Below are 19623 nucleotides of genomic sequence, written 5' to 3'. Positions count from 1 at the left end.
TCTCAATAACTTTATACTGTAAAGTGCTATACAAAACCTTATAAATAAATAAATAAATAGCAAAAACCTGTATTAGAAAATTGCATCAAAATGAATACTTCCAGTCTGAATACGTGCAGTCCGGTATTCATGGTTAGTGATATTGCTATCTTTAGTTGCACAGGTATTTCGACGGAGGTACAACACGAGGAGCACTCCATCTTTATGAAAAAGGGACACATGGAACATCGTTGGATTTATGCCCACAGGTCACCTATCAGCTGAAGGGGTTGCTGAGCCAACTACGAAACCCAAATAATGGAAGATGAAATCCTCCTGGATAGCAGAGGGAGAAGGTCAGTGAAGCCATCCCTTTCCTCATAAGGAACCGTGGAATGAAGGGGCGATGTGGCCATTAAGATCTACATTGTTCTCAGCCAGAGGCATCGTGGTATGATCCCATCATGGTAGATGCAGAAGAGAGAAGCAGCTGAAGCGGGCTTGAAGAGGAGTGCAGTCGAGGACCGTTGAGATGCGCCCTTAGTAAAAGTGCTGGACAGCCTTTACCAATAGTGGAGGAGTCTAATATCAGGGGCCCCCAACAACAGAGCCTTTGGGCTGTTCTGGGAGGCAAAAGGAAGTGTGGGGGCCAGGGCCGGACTGGGAACTGAAAGCAGCCCTTGTTAAATTTTGCCAGACCAACCCCCGTCCGGCACGTAGCGAGTGTGCCCGACCACTACTAGATTTGGGGGGGTGGGGGTTAACCCCCCAAGCAAATTTTGGAAAAAGACAAACCAAAACGGTGCATTTTACAGCACATTTTTCATTACAAAGCACATGGAGATGCCACCCCCCCCCCAATCAGACCACCTCGCTCTCACTGACAAACTGCCCTGACTGCATAGCTAGTAATGCAGTAGGTTTTGCCTTTTCTAAGAATTTTTAAATAACGTGCTGCTATGAACTAATTTAAAGGGAGTCAATGTATTGACCTCAGAAGGCTGAATGGCTGAATTGGCTTTGCCAAGATTCGTACCTCAGATATAAGCCTTGTGGGCTTTTCTAGGTGAGACACACTGTGGCTGCTCGCTGCTCCTTCCTCAATCATTCATTCTCTTACCGCCATCTTTCCCTTTTTCTTCTCTTCCATCGTTCCCTCCCTTTCTCACTGGTTTCCTTCACTTGTCAGTCTTCATTCCCTTGCAAACTCCCTTCCTTCCGTCTGTCCTAAGCAGTTTTCTAGCTCTTCTCTCTCCTCACCTATTCTTCCTTTCTTCTCTCCCATCCCCTACTCCGGTCATCCCTCCGGACAACCCCTTGCCCTTAACTCTCATGCTTTATCTTTCCCTTCTAGAAGTCTTTCCTCGCTTTCTCTCTCCCTCCTTTACTTATCCCTTCCTCCCACCTTCATCCCTTTTATCTTTTCCTCCCTCCCTGCCATTATTGCTGGTGTCTCCACTGCCCTTTTGCCTTAACAGGTCTGCGGCAGTGAGGAGATGATTGCCAGCACCCCACCGCCCCCAATCTGCCCCCGGATCCGACTCCGATTCACTTTCAAATCCGTAAACCGTTTGATATTAGGGCGGACAATCCACAGCCCCACCACTGCACACTGCTGACAATCCACAGCCCCACCACTGCACACTGCTGATAATCCACAGCCCCACCACTGCACATTGCTGACAATCCTCAGCCCCACCACTGCACACTGCTGACAATCCTCAGCCCCACCACTGCACACTGCTGACAATCCTCAGCCCCACCACTGCACACTGCTGACAATCAACAGCCTTTCGTCTCTGCACACTGCTGAAAGAGTTCAAATCAATCCCCAACTCCGCTCACAGCTGACAGTCCACAGCCCCCCTGAGCACAAAACTAACAGAGTCCACAGCTCGGGCTAATGTTGTAGCGGTGAGTAGAAAGGGATGTGTGAATAATAATAATTCTCCTCCCTGTGGCTATGTTCTGGGACAGTGCCCTCCTAGCGAGTGAATAGCTTGCAAGAGCGCCTTTTTTCAATCCCATCAGCACTATTTTGGAACAAGGTGTGTTTTTATTTGACAGCACAGGGCCAGTGCAGAATGCAAGTCAGTTTGTGGTCGGAAAGTGGCGGGCTGTTCCTTGGCAATCGGGAGCAGTGGCCTGTCCACCCTCCCATGGTCCAGCCTCACAAACATGGGTCTCCCCCGACTGTGAAGCTAATCAAAATGTAATCAGATTTTATTTGGTGAACTCTGCACGATCTTCTATTGAGCCAGGCATGTTTTGTTACAGGCTCGGCTCATTAGAAAGTGAAACAAATCTCCATGAAAACGCACAGGCATCTAGGCACTATCACGGTGGAGACATAACATGGCAGACCTTTGCACATTCATCCGATCTTTGAGTAACAGAGGGAAGCGTTCTGTAACTTACAGAACGCTTCCCTCTGTTACTCAAACTGTATCTGTTAATGTCACGTTGAATAAATCCAATGCGCTGCGGTCGCAAACCGCGGCCTAAACAGGCTTTTGCTTTTAATTACGGCCCAGTCGAGAAGCTCCCAGAGACAGTGCCTGGCCATTAATTAATCAGGGTGGGATAAGAATTGCATTTGCATTGCCGATGATCACTCACCTGCGGGCACCAGCCAACAGACACGGCCCGGTGCAGGCTACAAATAATTAAATTATGGGGTCAGGGCCTCCGCTCCAGCCTCTCGTTGTCTCACTCCCTGGCCTCCTCTGCCTCGTAGTCAGGCTCACTTTTTGTGCGACCCCCAATGCGCTTGCGCATGATCACCACCAGGTCCACTGACTCCAGACCCCCAACCTAAGGGTGAATGACGTGCCGTGCAGACGTGAAGGCGGAGACTGAAGACGCGCATGGAGGTGCCGTGCAGTGCAGCCACCACCCAGTAGATTTTTTTATAAATAAATAATAAATATATGCTCAGGGCTGCTAGCCTAAATGAATTAAAATCGGGTGATGACATGACATCCATCACGGACATGTCACGGACGGTGCGTGCAGCACCACCAGGCAGCAGCTGCATTTTATGCAGATAGTTGTGTGCTTGTTGTTTGCTCGGTCACGCCAGGGTTCAAATGGGCCCCAGCAACAAAACCGGCCCCCATCCAGCCTACCGGGGGATTGCCCAGTGCCAGGAATTGCCAGTCCAGCCCTGGTGGGGGCATTATAACATTTTCCAAAAAAGTTAAGTTCTGAAACGGAGGAATCCACACATTGGTGGTAAATAGAATAAGCCAGCAAAAAACAGTATTTCATTAGAAGAGCGATGAAACTATGAAGCAACTTCTGCTGTGGTGGGTCAAATCAACCACCGAGGGAGTCATTACAAGAAGCACTTAAAGGAGCACAACACCTTGTGTTTTGAGAAATCGGAGATGAAAATACAAGAACGCACTTGAACTAGAAATTCCAAACAGACTAGAAGCAAATGGGTGAATGAAAAGGGTAAAGAAAGGGAATATCAAGAACCAGATGGCAAGATAAATATGGAACATGCGGGTGATCACACCACAGAATTAGGCACGCAGCAAAAACCATCCTTTCATCAACTGTACGCACCCACACCAGTTTAACTCGTGTAAAAATGTTTCTTAGGATTCAGACTGAAGATCTTATTTTTGCCAAAAAGGGGCGACTGTGCTAACCCCCAGCATATACTCTGGAAGAAGTCTGAGCAACCACGCTCCTTGTGGATTAGCTGCACTTGCCTCGAAATCCATCATCTTCTGTACAATTTGCAGATTTTAACAAAAATGTGATGTAGCGCACACATCAAAAGTTACTGAAAAAAATACCACACGTGTTGCAGTGCAGTGGCAGATGTAGTGTCAGCTAGACCGGTCACCTTTAATTTGCCGATTGCTGTTTTTAGATGTAAGACGATATTAATGAGGTGAAATCTTTGCCCATGCAGTGCTAATGGGAGTAAATAAAAAAAATTAAAAAATACAATAGTGCTTTAAAATGGGCCTTATTACGTTAGGTAATTTGCCTTTCCTTGTAGCAGTTAACCACGTCACATAATCTGGTCCTCCCTTACTGCATAATTCAAGTGACTGCCCGATTAGTGAAGAGCGCACAATCAAACATCTAGCTCTCAGTGCAACAGTAATGTCGAAGATTTTAGCAAAAAGTGATTTATTTTTTGCTGGAAAGCCAGCAGGCATCCGCCAAATACATATTTCATCCAATAGGGGCGACCATCATTAGTTCACCAGCTGCAACCGCACCCAGGGCTTTGAGGGGCCCACTACACCCCAATTATGAATTTCTCTCTTTCCAAGTGGAGGGGTCGGCGCCTCAATATTCCTCATAGGTATAGGGAGCGTAGCACCCATGATTTAATTCATGTGTGGATTAAGAGCAAAGTCTGGCATTAACTACTGCAACACCAGTGGCCCAAATGTAACTGGCCCCACAGCTATGTGTGGAAAAAGCCCCATTTTCTCCAAAAGTTTCTTTTGAAGACCTATAGTTCCTCCAATTTCCCATTAGAGATGAACATCTCCATGTAGCCCATTGACCAAAGGAACGTTTTACTACAAATGGAAAGTCACTTTATGTCATTTGTCAAAGAGCACAAAGAGGTAGCGTTATATTTAAAAGGCAAGCACTGCAGTCGTGTCATAGTGACATTGGTCTCATGGCCTCGCCCCATACCCAGGACACAATTCTTTAAAAAAAAATCAAGTGGGAGGACTAAACAATTTAGGCACCATTCAAAAAACATCATCGTGCGCGACATCACAGTACATGACACTGCACGTGGCATCACAGAAGTGACCTCACAGGAAGTGACATCACAAGAAGTGAGATCAGATATTAAGACCTCACACACGTTTAGCAGTCTATCATGAGTACATTTAAGTACATTACGAGAGTTTACAAAGTTAGATGTTGCCTTTGGGTTGCACCAAAAAAAGTGCGTCAACCCAGACTCAAAACCTGGGTCTCAACTAATATATATATAGATTTGTTTAACTCTGCCACAAAGAAATTGGCAACAAGGAGTAACGTGCCAGTAGATCTGTTCTGTCTAACTGGTTGCCAAGTCTGCATTTTAAAATATCTTATGGGTTTAAGGCACCTGCTGCAGGGATCTTTGTGTGCCCAGTAAATAGCAGGGAATAATCATAATGGTAAATTAATTCTGGAGGTTACCGCTTTGATGCAGATATCTATGTTTTGTCTAGTCTCAGATTTGAATCAAAGTAGTATAAAAGGTTAAAGTGTCTACTGTAAAGCATATTATATAACATGCAGATGACAGATTTTTATTTTATGTAGATAGTGAAGTGTTACTGCTTTTAACAGATCCCTTTGTTACTTGCAGTTCATAAATTGTAACCCTTATAATATAGCACAGTGAACTATGAAGGATATGTGACTCCGACACCCTTAACCATCACTGTCTTATAAACCACATCTTGTACATTGATTTACACACGTAATTATTGTCAATGTATAATGTGTAAAGTGCTTTTTCGATGAAGAGCACTATAAAAGGAATAAATCAGTGGCATTGAAATAGTTTTATGCTTAAATAATGGGACAGACCAACACAACTGACATTCTTACAGTGCGTGCATTTCTATGCAGGGACTGAGCAAAGGCAAACGCTGCCTCTCTTAAGTGCCTGTGAAGTGATAAGAAGCTGTGTGCTTTTGTCATACACCCCCCCCCCCCCCAAAGGACCATCGAACCCATACACCCCCCCCCCCGCCGTGTTGCATTTGCAGCTAGGTGTGAGGGTCCAGACCGCGTCCACCCAGGAAACTCAATGAAAAGGAGGACCGGTGGCCCCTTAACTTCGGCCTTTTCTTTGGCCCAGCTGGAGGTGAAAATTAAAGACACCTCGCCGCCCGCATGTTGCTGCTGGGAATGGAAAGCAGACAACCTGCAGGCGCTACTGAGTCTGAAAATTACACCAGTAAAGGTTCCGCGTATTTCTGTAGGGCCCAGCTTCTTGGCAGGGTGGACGGTGTCTACCCTGTGGGAATAGTGGGTAGACGCGGTTTACCCGCGTGTGCCCCCGACTTGAGCCCTGCCCATATCTCCATCCTGTGGAACAAAGCAAAGCCTTGCAACTTTCAATTGAGGGCTTCGCCAATCACGGTCATTTCCTCAGCCAGCAATATTGCAGTTCATTCAGGACAACTTCAGCCCGCCCTGCTGGCGAAGCAGTCATAAAAATGTCCCTGTGCAAGATTAATGATGGCGTGAACTCATTTTTATGGCAGTCCGTCAACTGTAATAAATCCTTGAGTACAGAGTACTGCAAGGCGCAGGGACAACAAGTAACGCGTACGGGCTCAGCCCACACACAGCAGAACTCGAGGACATTGCATGTCCGAAGACCCGCAGTGATGCACTGGGTATGCTGCATACGACAGAGTAGTGTCTTTCAGCTGTAGAGCAGGTGTCTTCAGACGAGGCAATACAGAAAGGCTGACTAACCAGTCTGGCGGGTCCATTGTCCTCTCTGCTATAACATGGCGGCGTCTCAATCTCGGCTATGAGGCTACAGTTACACCAGTGTTTACTAAGCGTTTTCTGAATTATCAAATCATGTATTCTTAAAACTCAAGTTGAGTTCGGTTTAGTGCCTCAAACAAGGCTGCATTACTCCTCCCAGGCGGCAGCATCACATTTGAATGCAAACAAACACCCAGGGAGCAACTAGCGACCGAGAGAGGCTTCTTCATGCAGAAATCCATGTTCACACTGGCGGTGGTGGTCCAAGTCCCACAAGTAGAAAGAGAGGAAAGACTACATGGTGTGGCAGCCTTTCTACAATAGAAGGCAAGGAGTTTTATATGAGCGTGCTCCCAAGCTTAACCGGATTGCACATGAAATGAACCATTAGGTGTGGGCCTTCTTCAGTCACCAGACTCTTTAAAGTCCAATTCATTCAAGGTGCCATATTTCGACACTGCTAACAATACAGGCAGAATGGGTGCCTACATCAAAGATGTAGCCATATAGAATACATTTCATACTGTGGTAGTTTCACAGAAAACAATGTCATGCAGATAACATGCAGTAATCAAACCACATTTTTTTTTTTATTAAAACAAACAAAATAAACAGTAGAGTGACTCTACACTAATGCACCAATTACCTCTGCTTGTGTGTTGGAACCACGCATGCCGGTTCCACGTGGTCTCAACCACGTAAGTCAACCACGCATATGCCTTTATCACATATGCCTTTATCACACATGCCTTTACAACAAAATATGCGTTGTTAAGGCATGTATGGCAAAGACATATCCCTGGTTAAGGATTGACAAGCAAGTCTTCCCCCACACCTCCTCTGTCCCCTGCCCAGAGCCCTAAAACTACCCCCTCCCTCCTGAAAACCAACCCCTTCCCCTCTGAGCCCCAAAAACTTCCCTGCCTCCATCCTAAAAACAAGCATTGGCATAGCCAATAGGTCTCGCCTTTGGGACCTTATAAGTGTTTAGCCATGCAACAGTTGCATAACTAAATACTTATAAGGTCCCAAAAGCGAGACCTATTGGCTATGTGAAGCGGCCGTGAAAGTGATCGCGATCAAACATCAAAGCGGCCGTGCGGCCGCAAAAGTGAAAGTAATCGCAGTAAAAGCGGCGCCCGCGCACATGCACTGTAGCTCTAGGCTGGCCTGGTAGCACTTCGCATGCGCTAGGTCAGGCGAGACCTAACGATCCCACCCTCCCCCAAGCCATAAAAACTACCCCGATCCCTGCCCCCACCCGAGCCCCAAAACGCCCGACCCCCTAACCTGATACCTAAAACTACCCCCTTCCTCCTAAAAACCAACCCCTCCCCTCCAGCCCTAAAAACTTTCCTGCCCCAAGCCCTAAAAACAATCCGGACCCCCCCCCCCACGAGCCCCAAAACTTCCTGACCCCGTCCCTAAAAACTACCCCAACTCCCCAGCCCTGAAAGCTACCCCAACAACCCCAGATGAAAGCTACCCCAACACCCCCAGATGAAAACTACCCCGATCCCCCGCAGCCCCGAAAACTACCCTGACCCCTCACAGACCCAAAAACTTTCCTGACCCCGCAGCCCCGAAACCTACCCCCTCAGCCCTGAAACCTACCCAGTCAGCCCAAACAAACTACCACCCGAAACCCAGCCCCACTTACCAAACCGCATCCTCTGGCTCACCCGATCCTTCCTGCTTCCGCCTAACAGCAGCTAGACCGCGCACTGCCTTAACCACACATATGCATTGTTAGGGATTATGCATGGTTAAGGCAATCGTGGTGGCACTTGCGTTGTTGGAACGCGCGTGGCTGAGCCTGCATTGTTCCGACTGTTGCCCATTACCTCTACAGTCTTGTTGCAGTAACCTAACCCCTACAGGTAGAAAGTTATTCTTTTCCTGCAGCCAAATGCCCATGGTTGTTTTGCACCGATATGAGCCAGCAGCAATCAGCATGTTGGTCGATTAGCATCTTAATTTAGTCTGGCAGCCTAATTTTGAAACCATGACAGCCTGGCAATGTAGACGGCTTAGCATTAATTCAAAGGCACCATCAGCCTTCTACACATGAATGACAACTCAAAGCAGCCTGGTGGCACAAGCAATACACTCCAGTATGGAATTATTTACAATACACTCCTTTTACATCAACCACACATTTAATTTGCCCTTTTCTTATTCAAATAAGTTTACTGCTCAAAATCCATTTTGTTACCCAGACTGCTCAATTAATGCCCACTCGCAATCTCCCTCTGTTGAACTTGCATCATTCACAAATGATAACACACCTGTCACACCTTCATTTAACAGTGTGCGCGCAAGACCAATGTTCTAGTCCTTCTGTGACATCTATTGAATGTCTGCAGTCGTTTGTTGCGTTTACTACCCTTGAGCATCAGCAAGTTTTAGAACAAATATTTGGACATCCTCCTCTAGATTAATAAACCATGTTCTAATAATCTCAGTCCTAGCACAGACCTCAGGGGAGAGTGGGATTTACCTTGTAATCCCTTGCCAACATCTCATTCTAAAGCTGCCCCTTCAATGCCCCTCACCTGCAGCCACTAACTCTAAACCCTCGCACAACAGAAGTGACAACACAAAAGTATCTCAAAGTGTGAAAAGCGCGGCAGTACCGTGGACTGATTTTAACTAGTTGGGTGTGCTTTGTGGTTTAGAAAAGGTGGTTACACGACGCACATTCCAGGCATTTAGCGTTTGGCCTGGAAAAGAAATCCACTCCACTCAAAGGCGGACTTATCAGTTTACTGTTTGCACCACAGAACAAGATCCGCCTGCATCATGGAGCCAGGTTGCCTCTGACCTTTGCAAGTCACCAAGCAACGAGGCAGAAGCATCCGTGTGGCTCGTCGATGGAAGCAGAGCGAGATACCACCAAAGCGCCTCACCAAGCAACGGATGAAGCGATGCCTCGGCTATGCACCCGTGGGAACGGCAGACCCTTTCAAGCACTTCGCAAAAGGTCAAAAAAACAACAACAATAAAAAACAAGCATTTACAATGCAATAGGTCTCGCATTTACGTGATTCTGAGCTATTGACATTGTAAATAACAATGCCTTTTACTTTTGTTTTCGTTTTTAAAACATAAATAAAAGGCATTGTCATTTACAATGCCAATAGCGTATTAATTCACAGTGAGAGATAGCACCTCTGAAATGTTTTTCAGATATAATCTCAGTTAGCCTCTCTGTTTATGCCCACAGCCATAACTTGCTCAGAAGCACTCACACGGTCTTCATTCCATAGATAGGGCCCAAGGATTGTGTGCAAATCTAATTGAGGGTAACTACATTATTTGTACTATATCAAGCAGAAAATAACGAATTTATGCCAGCAATAATCGTGTCCGGTTTTGGGGAAGCAGGGCTGACATCCCTCATGTGTCGTAGGAACGCCTGTGCCCCTCGGCACACAACTGTGGAAGCTCAGAATTAAGGGAGTGAGAGAAAAGAATGATCTCACGTCTCCTCTGAGAGCTCGTGTCTGCAAATACCAGGAAGTGTATGTCGAGGAGACTCACGCCACTCTCAGCTTTGGGAATTATGGTTTCGATCGCTCGTAGTGCATCTCGTCTCACCTGTGAGCCTGACGTTATTGTGCAGTCAGTGTTTTTACAGGAAGACGCTTTGTGCAAGTGAATCCTGCTACTGCCCGACAGCACCTGTAACTCCCGGAACTGACGTCTTGATTCTCAGCACTTAACTTTCGTTTGAGCTACAGGTCAGCCACTGTCTGAGGAAATCGTGAGCGCAAGAACCGTGACATTGTGAAAGAAACAGAGAGCAGAGATCAGCTATCTAGTGAAATGGGGCAGGAAGTGCAAAGGGAGGGTAGGGGACTATGAAAGTAAATCCAGGATAATGCAATGTCGTCTCTAAGGAGCTCCGCTACATGGGACTGCCTTTGGCATCCCAGTTAGCTGTGATACGATGCCATGCCTCGATGTCTGGAAACGGTCGCTAGCCCCCGGTACAGAATGACTCGCCACAGGATTGGCACCGCTCCTTGCGTGCCCGGGCTGCTGGCACCGCTCCCGTCCTTCTTCCGAGACTCAGGGGATTGGCACCGCTCCTTGCGTGCCCAGGCTGTGGTCACCACTCCTGTCCTTTCTCCGAGACTGGCTGTGAGACGGTCTGGCAGGCACTGCCACTGTTGCTGTGCCACGCCCAGCCTCACTCATCACACTTCCGTGCTGCAAGAATAGTCCAGCTACCTACCGCTTCCAGGTCCGCCTCCATAGGCGGAAACAGGGGCGAGTGTTCGGTGTGGCAGACGGCGCGGGCCACACATCATTTCCAACAGTTGTGACCCTTTACGTAAAATGTTACCACATAATCTTCTGTGGGCAATTACCGGATGCAATGTCTGCGGATTATAACACACAGAAGTGCCCGCGTTGGCCTTCTTAAATGTCACACAATGGACAATTCTCAGCATGACCGCAAATGTCAACAAGCAAAGGGCCGCCATTCTCCAGGCTCTTTCGATTAGAGGACGTAAAGGGACAGGGAGCTGTGCAGTAGGACGCCAAGAATCAGTCACGGGATAGTAAATTACACACACACACACACTAGAGACAGGCCATAATGGGGCAGGGAACCCTGCATTTTAAACATGTGTGCATGGAGTCCGGTGAACCAGGCGCCATGGCAAACAAGAAGGGCTGGGCGAGAAGGGAGGGGGGAATGTCAGCAACAGAGGAGCCCGCGAAAGTGAAAGTGATCGTGATTACGATCGCTACGGAGGAAAGACACATGGCGCTGCGCGCGTGCACGTTCACGTGCACTGTAGCTTTAGGCCACAGCAGCACTTTGAGAAGCCCACATATAAAATGTCTCTTCGAGCCTTTGGCTCGCGAGACCTAAACACACAAACACACTAGGGTCAATGTACTTTACAGAATTGTGCGGAAAAAACATAAAACTCACCAGAAAATGAATACAATTTTTCCTGCAGTAAATACAAGGAATAGGTTTTTATACTATAAAAATGCTACTACAAAAAAAAAATTCCACTCAATTCTGCAGGTTAATCAAGGAGTTCGATTTTTTTTTTAAATAGTACTATAGGTAGGTAGCAATAGAGTAAATATTGATTTAAATGAACACCTGACTAATGCGGATATAATTAACAACCTAATATAGGTAGGAGACAGTTCCAGAGTTCACCTGCATCTCGTTTATGTCACAAACATAACTAGTGAACTTGAAAGCTACATAAGTAACAGGCACCCTGAGTTATCTGCCTCTGTACATGCATCTCTCCTATGCCCTGCAAGAGGTCGGGCTCTATGACGGCCAACCGCATTCAGCCATTGGATATTTTTATCTCAACTCCGCTTGCCCAGATCGGCTGCCAGCTTTTCAAAATGTACTGGATGTTTTCATTTCCAATACGCCCAGATCCCTAATGTCTAGCTACTATGTTTTTCCCACCCATTTAATTATCTACAGTACCCATCTTTCCGCTGACGTTCGATAATTAGCAATGTACATATCTCATACTAGCTCCTATGCATGCCAACGCTTTAGCACTTCCAATAGCTTGTGTGGCATTGGAATGAGGAAAGCATGTCCCCAAAGGGAGCAGTGGAGGGCAGAGCTCATGAAGGCTCTTGGATGTTTGGGCTACATTCTTTTTCTGCTGTTCTGCGCAAGCATCCCTGGTGCGACAGGGAGGTGGGGCAGAATAAAGTTGTGGGGGGGGGGGGAATGGGGGTTGCATTTATTTATTACAGAAATGTTTTTTGAATATAATGAGAAGCTGGATCAGACACTTAATTTTTTTATAGACAGGAAGATTGATATCAAGGGGTCCACGTCGCTAGGGCTACAGTGTTTGTTAAGGAACGAATTACAAAGCCGTGGACCGTACTTAGTCCAGTTATACCTGTGCCTAGGATTATGTGTCCCCATTTAATGTGAAACTCCGAATGTACGAATGTTTGGTCACAAATGTCTTAAAATGTTAATAAAGATATTTACTAAAGCATCCTAGGTGCGCTACTGTGAGAAATCAAAACAAACTGCTATCTTCCTGGATATGCCAGGAATTACATCATGGTATTGTCCTTTTTCCAAAATTCAACACTGGTGTGTCCTTTCCCCATTCCGGACACTGCCATTTTCTCCAGATTTTATAGTTAGGTGGGAGCAGGAGGGAGGCTGCAGGTTTTAGGATTTTTACATATCCTGTCTGTGGTCACTACTGACCACTTAACTCTCCCTGGAGCATGTTCTTGTGCTGCTAATGGACACAATAAAAACAATGTTTTGCATTCCCAACAATGTAAGCATATTGAATGTTCCCTGATGGAGTTGTGCGGCAGTGGGAGCCTGCGGCAAATAAAACTGGTCAGGCGAATATTCGGTCCACTGACAACCATTGATAAAAAAACACGGCAGCGCTCTTGGGCTCAACACCATAGTTCTCAATCGTGGTCATTTTTAAATCGTGTTTATAATGGGAAACAATTAAGGGCTCTGGAGTCGAGGCTGAAGGCACTGCAAGTTTCTCACAGTACCCGTCAGTGAGTTAAATCAATGTAAAATAAAAAATAAAAGATTTACTTACCCACAGCCTTGTGCTCAGTGCTACTCTTAGTCTCGGCAGCCTGTGGCTCCAGCACAACCCTTCTAGAGCCTCGGCCAACTCTCCTCTACCAATCCAGACGCTGTTCTCATGATGCTCATGCAGCACGAGAGAAGCATCAGGATTGGCTGAAGTGTGCTGGTTCGATGCTTTCAGGCACTGGGGGCCTGTGCTTATCCTCCACCCAGCTGTCTGGAGTGTTTAAAGTGCACGTCAGGCTAGACGTAACAAGAGCTGGCCAAAGTGACATGCACGCTTTAAACTTAAGTGCAGGCAGTTCCTCCCTGCTGCTGCCCCCCCCCCCCCCCCAGACTAGACTGCTGCCACCCTAAAAAATGAAATGGTAATTTTGTTTTATCATCATTTTATTTTTCATGTTTCCTGTACTCGCAGCAGAGTGGCAACGCTCCTCTGCCCTCTTGGAGGCACCACCGCGGTTGTGTGGTTCGGCCAAGGAGAACAGAGGCCTGCAAACCATGCATTCGAAGCGGAGAAGATCTAACATTGGATGGGGTGACCCCCTTCCCCCAGGCCTTTATGTAAAGAGTGTCCAGTCCTTACCTTGTCTAACAGCCCAATGAAATTCTGGGTTTGCTTATCTTGTTTTGCTTCCATTGCACTATTTAGACAAGCACACGTGAAATCTGTGCTTTGTTGGTGAAGTTTCAGGACTGGCAGCGTCTGTAGTGAACTGAAGTAAGGTTGTGACCGTACATTGGTCAGGCAACAAGGGAAAATGGAAAAATGCCTCTGAAGGAACGATTTCAGGCACTACCATGGTACTACAGCAGAGCTGTACTACCCGCTCAACTGGCTGATTTCATGGGAGAAGGTTGACAGGGCTACATGTGGGACACCGGGAGCACCCAAGGATGGGCTAAAACCGGAGCACAAGGAAGGTGCCTGTAGTATGCTCATGTTGTGTTATTATATACTATGTTATCTTGTAACTAGCTGCTCAGCCAGTGTGAATGTTGTGTGGAATGTTGGCGTGTGGGCCATGAGTGGAATGCTTGAGTGACTGGGTACGAGTGGTGACAGTTGGTGGAAGGGCTGAGCAGCTAGCAGGCTGCTCCTGGTGGGGTTTCTCTACAGGATCCAAGATACATGTTTATCTACTTGAATAAACCTACTTGAACCTTAGAGTCAATTCAGACGGTGCAGCTTCCCACATTTCTATCGATGCTTCTGACTTTCCAACAATGAAGAAAGGTAGAGAGTTTCCTGAATGAAAACTTCAGATACACACAGATCCACTTTGAACCCTTTATGTAGGATTCTAGGTTTATTCAAGTTCCTAGTCACTTAGCCATAGCCTGTTCGGCAAAGTGAGACACAGGATCTGTTCTGCGCCTCCTTTCTATTTTTGAGACACAAATTATTGCTTTTGCCGTTTGCTTTTAGAGAGGTCAATTAAAATGTGTTCACTGATAATGTGAATGAAGTCACCCATCGAGTAACTCACAGTAGCATTCTTGTTGATATCAAAGTTACTTAGAAAGTACAAGGGGTTAATGTTTAATAGAGATTGCTGGTCGAACAATTCCTTTCAACCTTATTTTAAAAAACAGCATTCCTTGTGACCATTACCTCCCCAAAAAAGAGTTAATGAACAGCAAGCTCCGTCTAACTCGGAATCTGATCTGTTGCATCTCCCCCACACATCTTCCAGACCACGCTACTCTCAGGACCACCCCCCCCCCCTTCTCAATGATGACAATATCCGCTCTCCTGGGTATTACTGACCCACATCTTTCAGGTGTAAGAAGCTCGAGGGTGAATAGCAGGGGTTAGCGCCTATGCGGAGATGCTTGCACCAAGGAAGTTACCCTCAGTCCTTTGAATTGCAGTTCATACTGACAAGCACCTCAAAATTCCCTAGCCTTTTTGCTCAGTTTCTTAGAACTCTCAAAATGGGTTATATCACACCACAGCAGCTCTTTGGCTAATGCATTTACACTTCAACCCTAGATGGTCACAGGGTTGAATCTTAGCAGGGCCTCTTCAGCATTTTATCCTTCCAAGGTCGAGCAACGACCACTAATAAGTTAGAGAATAATTACAGGTTATGTACAACAAACACAAATTAGAATTCTTCCACATAACACAAACAACATCTTTGTTACTTAGAACAAAGCATGTGCACAGATAGAACTTGTTGTGCAGACACAAACTACTCTGGTTTCTGAAAGCAAGACTTCAACCGTAATTTTCAGAGATGAGGGTCAATTTGGCCAATGTAGTATGATCGACTTTTTCCACAGCATCCCTCATCTTTAGTGGGTGGACTTCAGGGTGCTGGAGCGAGAATTTGAATGCCACTCTGGCATGGACTGGCTGCTTCCTCTATTTCAAGGAAGATTCTTGAAGGCTTTCATGGTTCAGTGTCTCGGGATTCATATAGGAAAACCTGGCCCTAAATTCACCCGTCATGGTAATGCTACTTGATCTATTTTTAGCATTCAATACAGTTTCTCAATATCTTACTTGACCGGCTCAAGGGAATAGGAAGATTAGGCCCTGCGGTGGCTAAAGTCTTTCATTGAGGATGGCTCACAGGAAGTCTTCCTCCCCCTTTCACCTCTTCCTTTAAACCACTTATTTGTGGCATACCTCCGGGATCTGAGCTTAGCCCCACCCTTTTTAATATCCATCTTGAACCACTTGTGAAACTCGTGGAGGCATAGGCCGTGCGAGTGGTCTCCTATGCGGAGGACACTCCGCTCCTCCTTACCTTTCAGGAAGACTTACCAGTGAAGCAGAGTTCTTTTAAACAGTGCCTAAAGGCAGAAGTCAAATGGATGAATGAAAGATGTCTCAAGCTTAATTCTGAAAAAAACAATATCCTCTATTTTGGCATCAAGATATCTCTGGATTCTAGCAACTGGTGGCTGATGGAACTGGGTGCTCTTACTGCTAGTAACCTTGGAGTACAATTCAACTCCAACCTTCAATTTGAATCCCAAATCAAGGCAATTTTCGCCTCATGTTGTGCAACATTGAAGTCCCCGCGGAGAATGCTCCACCTTATCATGGTGGACTCTCGTAAGACAATCGTCCATGCACTGATCACAGCCAAACTTGACTATGTGAACAGTTTGTATTTAGACCTAATACAGCGTTTTCAAACCGTGCAGAACTCTGCGGTGTGCTTAATCCTGAAGATTCCGCCCAGGTGCCTGTGTGTCTAAGCATCTTCACCTACTCCTCTGGCTCCGGGTCACTAAAAGAATCCAATTCAAGGCTCGGTCTTTGCTTTCATGGCACATATGGAAAAAGGCGCCATCTACCATCGGAAGAGGTTCAAGCCACATTTCCAAGTCAGATCCTGGAGAGTGAAAAATCTCAAGCTTTTTCCGCTCCTTCGCATCCACAAGGCTACATCATTGGGTTTCCTTGACTCCAAGCTGTGGAACGCTCTTCCCTCCACTTGCGCTGTAGCCCTTTTGGATACAATTTTCAGAAAAACCCTAAATCCTTGCTGTTTGATTCTTGCTTATAAAGGCACCTCACTTGCTGACCATAACCTCTTGCTTTTTTTATGTGTAGCTAGCGCCCTGGCGCCTCTTCAGATGCAGCTGAGCAATTTACAAATGTATGGTATTGCATGTATAGGGCATGTTCAAACCTTACTCCCTAAATGGGATTGGATGCCCCATTCTGCAGTGCCTGATGTCGGCGCACTAAAGCACTCTGGTCCAGGAGCGGATGAAACTCAGAAGTCATTTGTTATGTAGTGCGGTGCATTGTTTTCCTATACATGTCAAACATGCTTTTAATAGCTACACATCATTTTTACACACATATGGCCTTTTGTTACTGGAATCAAATCTGGGCCAGATTTAGTTGGTCACTTCTTCGCATGTGGCTACAGACGTTAGCCTTCATACGGACCCAATGTAATCAATCCTTCAAAAACGCACAAGGAGGAATACAGTGACAGAACGGCCTTTGAATCCCCCCCTCCAGCCATTGGCTTTCGTGCGTTTTCCAGGTTTGCCACTGCATGGATGGGAATCACATTTTAAGGAATAGCCATGGTCTCATTTTGTGTTTACATTTGATTTTGGTGATGGGCCGTTGTGTACTCCTTTATTGAAAGTGCATCATTATGCACACCCTATAATGGAGGACAGCATGCATTCTTCCATTTACTTACTTTGCAGAGCCGCCAATTTAATTGATGTATTGGCTTTTCTTGCTCAGGGATTACCTGCTGGTTGGGTGTCTTAGACTGACATGAAAGCACAGTAGTTAGCAACACTAGTTGCCCTCACACTTTAGCTTTACAGTGCTGAAATACCAGGTTTTCAGATTTACAGTTTTTTGCTGTTCTGCAAGTGGAAACATTAGCACATAGGTTTTCTTAAAATTGCAATGAAAATCTTGGCCATTTGTCCAAAGAATGGAATATACAATTACAATATTTACAATAATTTGCTGTGTGTCCCTGATAGGTTCACCACTTACATTTCAGACTTTGTCTACGGACGCCTTTTTAGAACACTCTTCTTTGAGGGTACTGCTTAACTCTGCAAACACGGTCTGTTGGGCAAAGGGGCCATACTCTGCTTCCATGTTGTTGTAGTCCAAACTGTTGCTTCATTATGTGAATCTCTTTCTAGGACAACATACACAAGGTCGCACAACTATTATCAAAACTCTCCTAGCAAAAAAACCAAGTATATTGGTTTTGCCAGTGCCTACAGCTTTGCACACTATGCTACCAGTTCATCCACTTGGTAATCCTCCTTATGCGTTTGGTCCAGATGTTCTGCTAAAACCGCCTTCGCATACAGTTGCCCAACGCCAGCAGGAGGCTGAAATACGTTGGGCTCCTTTAGTTCACAAGCGCCCAGAGGCACCATGGGAACATGGAATCCAGGAGTTAATGAGGAGGAAACATATGGCGCGCTGCAGTTCTGGGGACTGCAGCGTGAATCAGATTTCTATTTTTACTAAATAGGTTAAACAAGTCTGAAGATAGAAGCCTCTCCATTTAAAAGGCAACTTACAGTCCAGTTGCCCGATTTATTTTTCGCAGGAGGTGTTGGTTCATTTCCGCACAGCAGCAGGGAGATATCAAAGCCAGAGAATGGCTGCGCAAGGCAGGCTGACTGCTTGCAACATGTCATCAGTCCAAAGGACTAACGGGGTCCTGAGTCCCCTTGCACCCAATGCTGGCACGAGCACATTCGCTCCATGTGGTCATCACTGCGCATGTGCCTGGGAGCTACCCCTCATGTCTGTGGGGTAAACGCAGAGGGCTGGAGATGACCATATAACACAATCGAAAAAAAAAAAAGTGCCATTTCGATTGACTTCCCCTTCTTACAAATTCACTGCTGTACTTAGATTTCCAGATACATTAAAAAGACACACATAGGACCCAAGCACACGGCAGAGCAAGCCATTAAAGAAAAAAAGAAATGGGCATAACAGGTCGAAGAATAACAATAAATGACATTTTGTGCCCTATTGTGGAATGCTGTCCTTGGGAACAGGCAACATTGGAAACTAGATTTGGCATTTCGATGGTCACACCTACAAAATTTGTAGTTTTAGATCTATTTCCTATACCCAATATGGTCATGAATAGTAGGTCTATTCTTTTTTTGGAGTCCATTTTGTCATAATTTACAAGCGACCTTGCCATAAAAGATTAATACTGTCGCCTCCTGGAAGGACAGCTGTGTCAAGCTTAACTCAGAAGGGCTCCACCCCCTCCGCCTGGGACGACTCCTGGTGGTCCACAGCACTTGAACCCCCTCCCACACACGAAACCTCTACACCCGCCGCAGCCACAATCACCAGCCACCTGAGACCTCCACTGGCTCCCAAACATAAGAATCACCTTCAAGCTACTCACACATGCCTACAAAGCCCTAACCGATGCGGGACCTACATACCTCAACCAACGCCTCACATCCCAAGCACCCACCACAGACCTCCCCTCCACACAACTGGCCTGGCCACCATCCCATGTATCAGTAAGACCACTGCCGGAAGACGATCCTTCTTCTAGCTCCCAGCAAAGACCTGGAACACCCACCCTCTCAACCTCAGGCTATTACGGTCACTGCCTCAATTCAAGGCGAGCCCCAAGACCTGGCTCTTCTACTGAATCATAGTGACTTTGACGGATCAGCAGTCAAGCACCCCCGCCCCCCCAGCGCTTTGAGACCCTTACAGGCGAGTAGTTGCACTTTACAAGACACCTACTGGATTGATTGATAAAAAGGTTAAAAATAATAGCCATTATCATTTAGCCATTCATAGTCCACCACAAACAATGAATGGTCTCTAGGTGCTTCAATGGTAGAGGCTAAACCCCACCACAAACAATGAATGGTCTCTAGGTGCTTCAATGGTAGAGGCTAAACCCCACCAAAAACAATGAATGGTCTCTAGGTGCTTCAATGGTAGAGGCTAAACCTCTATCAAGATTATATCATTTGAATGCTCAGAAGAATAAACGCTCAAATCGCCTAAAAAGTGCACATAGCTCTGCGACAAGTGCTCGGTCCAGAAAGTCATCTAA

General features: G+C 46.2%; 1 protein-coding gene across 1 annotated transcript in view; it reads right to left on the bottom strand.

The window, feature by feature from the left end:
- FHDC1 (FH2 domain containing 1) overlaps nt 1–19623 on the bottom strand; it is a 99049-nt gene that overhangs the window by 45479 nt on the left and 33947 nt on the right. The gene's annotated exons all lie outside the window — the stretch shown is intronic.

The sequence above is a fragment of the Triturus cristatus genome, chromosome 2_2, assembly GCF_964204655.1.
Source record: "Triturus cristatus chromosome 2_2, aTriCri1.1, whole genome shotgun sequence".
In the NCBI taxonomy this organism is placed as follows: Eukaryota; Metazoa; Chordata; class Amphibia; order Caudata; family Salamandridae; genus Triturus; species Triturus cristatus.
Note: the sequence above shows the minus strand (reverse complement) of the source record. Positions and strands in the feature narration are given on the sequence as shown.